The following is a 9,908-nucleotide window of genomic DNA, read 5'->3' on the forward strand; positions in this document are numbered from 1 at the left end:
TGATTTTGATTTTTATATTATCTTAAACCCAGAGAGAGTTTATTTCCTTCTAAAAATATAGTTTAAAATGATCAAATAATACTCTATCCCCAAAGTTGCTATGAAGAAACTCTCCAAACACTAAAAAAAGTTCACAGTAGATGCAGGAGGCAAACAGTAGGGGATAAGAGGAATATAAATTGAAATTTTATCAATTCATATGTCATAATTTATTCTCTTTCAAAATGATGAATATTAAACAAGTTAGACTTCACTCTAATGAAGTCATAAATAATAACAAAACATTCTGTTTTTTATTATATATAATATGTAACATAATATTAATATATATCATATATTGATATAGCACTTTGTAGATTGCAAATGGCTTTACAGACTTTAATCTACACAATGATGTGAGTAAGCTTTGCTATTTAATTGCCTTTAATAGCTTGTGTAAGCAGTGAGTGGGCAAGCTGGGAGTGGGGAGGTCACCTCGGGCAGGTGGGACTGGGGCAGCATGCCAGGCTCCTTATGGCTCTACTCTGTGGAACTGTCTCTAGACTCTGGTATTGGAGCCACCAGCAGCTCCTGCAGTGACCATCCTTGCAGTGGTGTGTTCTAGGTCAATGGCTTCTAAGACTCCCGTTGGATTCATTTGACAGGGCAACATGGAGAATTCAATGGCAAAAAACCTCATGCTATCCATCCATATCTCATGCTATGATGTGTTCCCTGATGCATACAAAGAGGTAGTGCATTCCTCAGCAGATGTAGCTGAAAAAGCTGGCAGAATTATTACAGTGTTGCTTACCAGTATCAATGCAACAGAAAGTTATTCTGGAGCAAATGAAATTCGAAAAAGAGTGAAGAAAGGCTCACTATTAATAGATTCCCGTAATACTGATCCTGCACTTTCAAAAGAATTGGCCAAAGAAGTTGAGAAAATGGGAGCAGTTTTCATGGATGCCCATTTTTGGTGGTGTGGCAGCTACTCCATCTGGGAGCTTCACGTTTATGGTGGGAGGAGTCAAAGATAAATTTGCTGCTGCCCAAGAGTTGTTGGGGTGCATGTGCTCCAATGTGGTGTACTGGGGAGCCTTGGGGCCCCGCTCAACTGCAAAGATCTGCAACAACATGCTGTTAACTACTAGAATGATTGGAACTGCTGAAGCTATGAATCTTGGAATCAGGTTAGGGCTTGACCCAAAACGGTTGGCTAAAATCCTAAATCTGATCTCAGAATGGTGTTGGTCAAGTGACATTTATAACCCTGTATCTGGGGTGAGGGATGGAGTTCCATCCACTAATAACTATTAGGGTAGATTTGGAGCAACACTCATGGCTAAGGATCTGGAGTTAGCACAAGACTCTGCCACCATCAGAAAGAGCCCAGTCCTTCCGGACAGTGAAGCCCATCAGGTCTACAGGGTGATGTGTGCAAAGGGTTACTCAAAGAAAGACTTTTCCTGCGTCTTCCAGTTCCTATGAGACCTTCTGAGTTTACCTTTTGGCTGTGGACACTGTTGAAAACCAAACTCTATCTTGGAGAGTCCTTATAGCTCACTCCCCAAGTAAATGGGTCAAAGGTCACCGGTCTGCTTGTGATTGTCTAGGTCCCAGTAAACTCTAGGATTTTTCACCTATTTTTAATTGCTTATTTTTTTTTTATCTATTTAGCAAACATGTATTATCTGATTTTATTTTTTTTCTTTGCAAGCCACTGATGTTCTCTGTTAACTAGCTGATTGACCTTTCTCAAAAGTTTGATCCCTGAGTATCTTCAACTACATCATTTCATACTTCAATCAGGATCTTATTTACTCCACTTTACAAATAAAAACAAATATTTTTTCAACAGGATGAAACCTGTCTTAAAGAAAAGAAATTGGTGTGAAGAAAGAAGTTAGAAGAAGGGGTAGTATAGTTAATTACTACCTGTGTCCCTCAGGAAGTTTGTCCTGTTAACCAAGTGGTGGTATTCTTGCATTACAGAGGTTACTGATTTATTTTCCAGGAGTTGATAAAGCAAGAGAACTCTTTGCTTCATGTTTATAATTTGGACTCTGTTATATTATCTTAGTGTGTCCCTCTTGTAACAACTTCCAATACTCAGAAAACTTGTTTTTTATATTTTTTCTTCCTTATACATTCTTACTACATATTTTTTTTAATTCAAAAGAATGACATATTTAGAACTGTTTCAGAGCCATGATATTTGCTTTAATTATTATATTATTCTAAATATAACCATGTGATTTTGAATTCAAGTAAATTTCTGTGCTGACAATAAAAAAAAAAATTGTGCAAGTTAAGTAACCCCTCTAGGCCTTGGTTTCTTACTATAAAAGTAGGAAATTGCAGTAGATTATTTCTAAGCCCCTTTTTAACTAAAATAAATAAATAAATAAATAAGTAAGGACAGCTAATGCTAAAGAATAAATCCCCAAAGTAGTTTACTTTTCTTGTTACAATGCTCCAAGGTGGTATTATTTAACATAGTTTTTTTTTTTTAAGACATCTTTAAATATCTATAAATCACATACCATAAAATTCACCAATAGAAACTGTACAATTCAATGTTTTTTATTATATTCACAGTGTTGTTTTACCACACCACAATGTAAGTTTAGAACATTTAATCACCCCCCCAAAACCCCATGCCCATTAGGAATCACTGACCTCTCAGTGCTAGCAACCACTAATCTACTTTCTGTGTCTATAGATCTGCCTATTTTAGACATTTTATATGCATGGAATCATATACTATGTGGTCTTCTGTGACTAGCTACTTTCACTCAGCATTATATCTTCAAGGATCTTTCACCTTGTCGCATATTGTCGCATGTTGGCATTATTTCATTCCTTTTTATTATAAAGAATATCTAATTCTTTGAATGTATATTACGTTTATTCATCAGTTGATGGACATTTGTTTTTACTTTTTGACTATCATGAATAATCCTGCTATAAATATTTGTGGATAGGTTTTTGAGTGGACATATATTTTCCAATTCTCTTAGATATATACTTAGGGATAGAATCACTGAGTCATAAGTTAACTCTATGCTTACCATTTTGAGGAACTGCCAAACTGTTTTCTATAGTAACTGCAAGGAGAGTATCCTAGTTTTTCCACATCATTCCCATCACTTGTTATTATCTTTTTTATTGTTATAGCCATCCCAGTGGGTATAAAATTGTATCTCATTGTGGTTTTGATTACATTTCCCTGATGACTGATGATGTTGATCATCTTTCTATGTGTTTATTTGCTATTTGTGTATTTTCCTTGGAGAAATGTCTCTCTCTCTCTTATATGTGTGTGTGTGTGTGTGTGTATCATATATATTTTTTTTCTTCTATATTTTCTTCTAAAAGTTTAGTTTTAGTTCCTACATTTAGTTCTTACATTTACATTTAGTTCTTCCATTTTGAGTTAATTTTTGTGTATGGTGTGAAAGAGTGTTCCGACTTCATTCTTTTACATGTTGATATCCAATTGTATCAACTCTATTTCTTGAAAAGTCTATTCTTTCTCCATTAAATTGTCTTGGTAAACTTGTATAAAATCAATTGACCATAAATTTTAAGATAATTTTTTTTTTACTTTCAATTCTACTGCATTGATTTATGTGTTAATCCTTAGACCAATACCACACTGTCTTGATTACTGTGGTTATGTAGTAAGTTTTGAAATTGTGAAATATAAATAATATAACTTTATTCTTCCTTTTCAAGATTGTTTTGGGTACTTTGATGTCTTTTATTTCTATTTGAATATTAAAATAAGCTGTTTCATTTCTGAAGAATAGAGCTGGATTTTGATGAGTTTGCTTTGAAAGTGTACATCAATTTGAGGAGTATTGCCATCTTAAAGATGTTAAGCCTTCCAATCCATGAACATGGGAAGTCTTCTTTTTTATTAAAGTTTTCTTTAACTTCTTTCAACGTTTTCCAGTTTTCAGAATACATATTTTGCACTTCTTTTGTTAAATTTATCTTTATTTTTTTTCATTGATGTTATTTTAAATGAAATTGTTTCCATAATTTCATCTTTAGATGTTCGTTGCTAGTTTATAGAATACAACTGATTCCCTCTGCATCCTTATCAAAACCCCTGTGATTACATTTAGAGCCCAGCAGATAATCAAGGATAATCTTCCCATCTCAAGAGCCTCCATTTAATTACATCTACAAAGTCTCTTTTGTCATGTAGAGATTTTTTATAGGTGTCAGTGATTACAACCTAGAAAATATCTTTGGAATTGTTATTCAGCCTACCACAGGACGAATGGGATCTAAAATTAGTCCAAGCTCCACTCTTCATGCCATGTACCAGAGGGCATACAGTGTGAGACCTGAAGCTGAGGAATTATTTCCTTTGGTCCTTAACTACATGGTTGTATCTGAGGACTTTTAATTTTCTTACTTTTCTTTTTCTTTTCTTTTCTTTCTTTTTTTTTTTAGTTGCTGTTTTTCAGGAGGTGTTGAAGTAGAAGGCTTGTGGAATGCAAAAGGACAGTTATCTAACAATTCAAGTGTTAAAGGCTTTTATGGTTTTCTTCAATGTGTTTGTCCGATTTGATATGGGGATAATGCTGACCTCATAAAATGAGTTGAGAAGTATTTTTCTTCTTCTGTTTTCTGAAAGAAATGGTGTAAAATTGCCATTATTTCTTCCATAAATAGTAGAATTCACTAATTAAACCATTCAGAACTAATGTTCTTTGTTGGGATATTTTAAACTATGAATTCAATTTTGGTAGATTGTATCAAGCAATTGGTCATAGAGTTGTTAGTGTTTGTTTTTTATCTTCTTTTTTTTTTAAAAGATTTTATTTATTTATTTATTAGAGAGCGAGCGAGAGAGAAACAGCATGAGAGAAGAGAGGGTCAGAGGGAGAAGCAGGCTCCCTGCTGAGCCAGGAGCCCGATGTGGGACTCGATCCCAGGACCCTGGGATCATGACCTGAGCTGAAGGCAGTCGCTTAACCAACTGAGCCACCCAGGCGCCCTTGTTTTTTATCTTCTTAATGTCCATAGAGTCTGTAGGGAAATCCCCTTTTTGATTCCTGACAATGAATAATTTGTGTTTTCTTCCTTTTTCTTTATCAGTCTGTCTAGAGGTATTTCAATTTTTAAAAATCTTTTTATATTCGAGAGAGAGAACGCAAGAGAGAGAGCAAGAGCAGGGGGCAGGGGGGTGGGCAGGCAGAGAGAGGCTCAGCAGGGAGCCCACATTGGGGCTTGATCCTGATCCCAGGATCCTGGGATCATGACCAGAGTGGAAGGCAGATGCTTAATGACTGAGCCATCCAGGCACCCAAGAGGTATTTTAATTTTATCAGTCTTTTCAAAGAACTAAATTTGGTTCCATTATTTTTTCTCTATTTTTTCTCCTTAATGTCATTGATTTCTTTTATTACTTTTTCTTCTTGTTTTTTTATTTAATTTGTCTTTTTTCTAGTTTCTTAAGGTGGAAGCTTAAATCATGGATTTGATACACTTTTTCTTCTCGAAAATAAACATTTAATGTTGTACAGTAGTCCCACCCCACCCCACATCCATGGGCACATACTCCAAGACTTCCAGTGGAGAGCTAAAGCCGTGGATAGTACCAAACCCTATTATTTGCTGTTTTTTCCTGTAAATACATGCCAATCATGAAGTTTCATTTATAAATTAGGAAGAGTTCTCTGAGCTTCCTGGATCTGTGGTTTGTTTTCTGTTATTAACTTTGGAAAATTCTCAGCCATTTACCTTAAATATTTTGTTTCTCTATTTCTTCTCTATCTGGTATTATCATTGTGCATATGTTATATTTTCTGAAATTGTCCAGCATTTTTTGGATATTCTGTTATCCATCTCCCCTTTTTTCATTATTTTTTTTCTCTTTCCTTTTAAGTTTGTGATGTTTCAATTGACATGTATTCAACCTCCATTTTTCTTTCCTTCACTCTTTCCAATCTCCTGACAATCCTACAAAAGGCATTCTTCATTTCTGTTACAATGTTTTTATTTCTACCATTTCTTTTGAATTCTTTCTTAGAGTTGCTTATACTACCCATCTCTCTTTGTATGTTGTCCACTCTTTACATTAGAGTCCTTAGCATATTACTCAGTTATTTTAATACCCCAGTCTGATTAATTTCAAAATCCTTAGCATATCTGATTATGGTTCTGTTGCTTTGTCTCTTTAGACTGTTTTTTGTTTTGTTTTGTTTTGTTTTTAGTTTGTTTTTGTTTTTTGCTTTTCAGCATATCTTGTAATTTTTGTTGAAAGCTAGACACGATGTATCAGGTAAGAGAACTGAGATCAACACACCCTATTGATGAAGTTTGGGGGAAGAGAGGAAGCATTCTATAATTCTATGATTAGGTCTCAGAACTTTAGTGAGCCTATAGCCCTGGGCTGTGATCCTCACAAGTACTTCTCAGCTTTATTTAGTCCTTAAGTAAGAATGGAAGATTAGTGATGGCTGGAGTTAGATATTACCCGTATTCTAGGTTGGTTAAGCTCTGGTGAAATAGTTTCTCCTTGGTTGAAGAGAATAGAGAACTCTGGGCAATTACAAAATGGCTACTTTTCCATTCACCTTGCTAAAGCAGAAACAAAATTTGTTTTTTGTTTGTTTGTTTGTTTATTTGTTTTGTTTTGAGCTTCACCTTAAGAATGTGGTAAGGATCCTGGAAGTAAAAGTAACAGACGTGTAGGGTATCTCCTAAGGCTCAGCCTCCAGGAACTTTATCTCTCAAGTTAGTGTATGGCCAGTCTCCAACAATTAGTTAATTAACCTTGGAATGTTTCTTTCAGTTCTAGCTCTAGCAACGTTTTCTGTTCATGGTAAGCTATGATTCTCTGTATCTGCCTGTCTCTCCAGTTTGGGGAAAACCATTTGTTCTGCAACTCAATCTTCTGATGGAACTAAGATTTGTTGAATCGATTCATTTTGTTCACAATTCTTCTTGTGAGGACAGGAGTGAAGACTTCTAAGCACTTTACATGTCAGACCTGAAACTGGTTCTATACTCTAACAAAAACTGATACAAATCTCTGAATGATGCAGTGTTGTGAGTTCTTTCTCTGTTAGTGATTTGCAAGGGACTCACAGAGTTGAGGGACCAAGACCTGTGTCTAAGGCCACCTGAGATGTTCCTTGCTTTATAGTGAATCTCAATATTGTACAGGGTATACATTTGTTTGTGATCAGTACAGATCATCAACTGCAAATTGCTCAACATTCTTTAGAATTCTTAAAGAGACATATATCTTTATTCTTCTAAAATATTTAAACTTATTTTGAAAGTTCTAGTATATGTCACCAGTGATAACCAACTTAAATGAAGCAGGATTTTGATGTTGATTTGCCCAGAGCACTGATGAACATATTTATGCATCTTTGAAGGCCAAATATGATGTCAGTGGTGAGGGAATATGTAATTCTGTGCCATAGAATGAAGGCCACTTGATCAGTTGCCTTCTTCTCCTCACCCACAACCTGGGAGCTACACCTTATAACATTAAATATTAGAAGTCTGAGTTTTGACAACCAGGCACTTTTTGAAACTAAAAAAAAAAAAAAAAGAGGCAAGAAAAAAATAATTGTAATGTTTCACAAAACATGGCTCACAAACCATTTTTGTTCTTATCATATGGATGTTTTTAAAAATGCAGAGTCTTACATCTTATTTTAGATATACTGTATATGAGTCTTTGGTTTTGAGGTCTGAGAAAGTGAATTTGAAAAAGTTCTAATTTAGAGTGTTGGAATCCTAAAGTATAGTTTTTCTTCTAAGAAAAATATGAAGTTTAGGGATGATTCTACAGCAGTCAGCCTTCCTTAGGTATTGAGTATTATTATTTCATGGGGTAATACTATGGAATGTTTTGATACAACCTCATGCCTAACAAAATTATCCTTAATATATTTTTATTATTTATGAACTATTGTGAAATATTTCAGAAAATTTCACAGGAGTCTGATATATACAATTTTAGGTAATTCTTCCCCATCTAGAACAACTTGTCTACATGGTAAAAAATCTACATTTATTTTTAACTCTGAAATAAAGACTTTTTTTCTTTTTAAAGATTTTATTTATTTATTTGACACAGAGAGAGAGAGAGATCACAAATGGGGGGGCAGAGGGAGAGGGAGAAGCAGGCTCTCAGCTGAGCAGGAAGCCCGATGGGGGGTTCGATCCCAAGGCCCTGGGATCATGACCTGAGCCAAAGGCAGATGTTTAACCAACTGAGCCACCCAGGCACCCCTGAAATAAAGGTTTTTAATACTATAATTCATGAGCAAAATCTACGAAATTAGTTTCCTCTTTTAGATGTATTGTAGTTCTTAAATTCATATAGTATGAACTTTGTTAAGATTAACACATAACCTACTAAGTTATTATTGTATCATATTGAATGCTTGGATATTAAGCATTTATTTTGGGGATACAGAAGAGAAGATTTGGCTAGAGAGAAAGAAATAGTACAACTCCATTATCACTTAATAAAATCTGATTATTTTACTAGGAAAGATTCATACGAATAGATATTTTGGATGATTATTTTTGTTCTTATGACACTATGCCAAATTCTATCATATGTAGGCTCACTCTCATTTAGCTATAAGTGTGATAAATATAGATGATGGTATTTGTCTGGGACCCATTATTATGTTAACAATAAAAGGAGCCAAGGAAATAAACATCAAAACAAGAAAACTTAAATGAAGGAATCACACATGATATTCTGAAGTATCAGGTTGTAAATTGCATCACACACTTGCTAGCCCACACGTGAATAAATATCAATGATCTTGACACTTTTATATTGTTTGCTGGAAAAAATATTGGATCATTTGGACAATTAAACTCCTACAGGTCAGGTGACCAATCTAATGGCGTCTGGAGTTTTCTGACTGCTTCAGTTCTGCGTATGTGTCCTCCAGTTATCTTCCTCTGCTAAGATACAATGCCTTTTTTTTTTTTTTTAAATATGGAGGGAAGAGAAGATATGAATTCAGTGGAAATGGACTGACAAACATCTAAGCAGGCTTCCATCCATAACTAATCCATTACATGTACAGATACAGAGTTTACTTTTTCACACTTAATGACCCATCTACTTTCCCCAGAGCATATGTCTTTGCAACATATGCCCCAATGGAAATACAGAGAATATTTTTCTATGATAAGATAGACTTATCTGTATGTTGACCTTTTTTCTCCATGATATTTCAAATGAAGATCAATGGTCTTCAGCCAAGGACACAGGAGAAGCAGAAAAGGACATGAGCAGTGTGGAATAGGTAAGCCATGTAAGTTGAAGCATACCACTGGTAACGCTTGGCACATACATATAAATCTGATCAACCAAACCCCTATGTTTTCCATAATCAAATTCCAAATGAATATGATATTATTTTCTATTGTATAGAATTAAGTGGTATTTTTGATATTTCATTTGTATAAAATACATCCATATAGTGAAATAATAAAAGTATAAGGTACGCATGCTTATATCAGTGAGTAGAACCTTCATTCTGGGATATTTAAAATGAAAAATTAAAGCTAAAATTCTACTGAGAAAGAGGTGACATAACTCTCATTCTTATTTGTTCTCAGTTGAGTATCTATCCTTTCATATTATTATGCTGATTTGAATTTTTATTTCAGTGATGTATTGGAAGTCATTGGATATTTACACAGCCGTACTGTTATATATTTTCTAATAATTTAGGAATTGTAATAGAATTTAGAATTGTTAATAAATAAATTAGCTGACAACTTATTTTCTTCTTTTCCAAATACATAAAATCTTTATGAATATAGCCTGGTTTCTGAATGTCTTTCAATTGCTTTTAGCCTTGCTACTTCCTGATCCTATAAATTATCCTAATTGAATAAATGTTCATTTAATTAAG

General features: G+C 34.3%; 1 pseudogene; it reads left to right on the forward strand.

Annotated features, from left to right (window-relative positions):
• Positions 1-575: 575 nt before the first annotated feature.
• On the forward strand, positions 576-1,470 carry LOC102732216 (3-hydroxyisobutyrate dehydrogenase, mitochondrial pseudogene; annotated as a pseudogene).
• Positions 1,471-9,908: the final 8,438 nt, after the last annotated feature.

The sequence above is a fragment of the Leptonychotes weddellii genome, unplaced genomic scaffold (assembly GCF_054177405.1).
Source record: "Leptonychotes weddellii isolate Sample4059 unplaced genomic scaffold, ASM5417740v2 HiC_scaffold_3564, whole genome shotgun sequence".
Classification (NCBI taxonomy): Eukaryota; Metazoa; Chordata; class Mammalia; order Carnivora; family Phocidae; genus Leptonychotes; species Leptonychotes weddellii.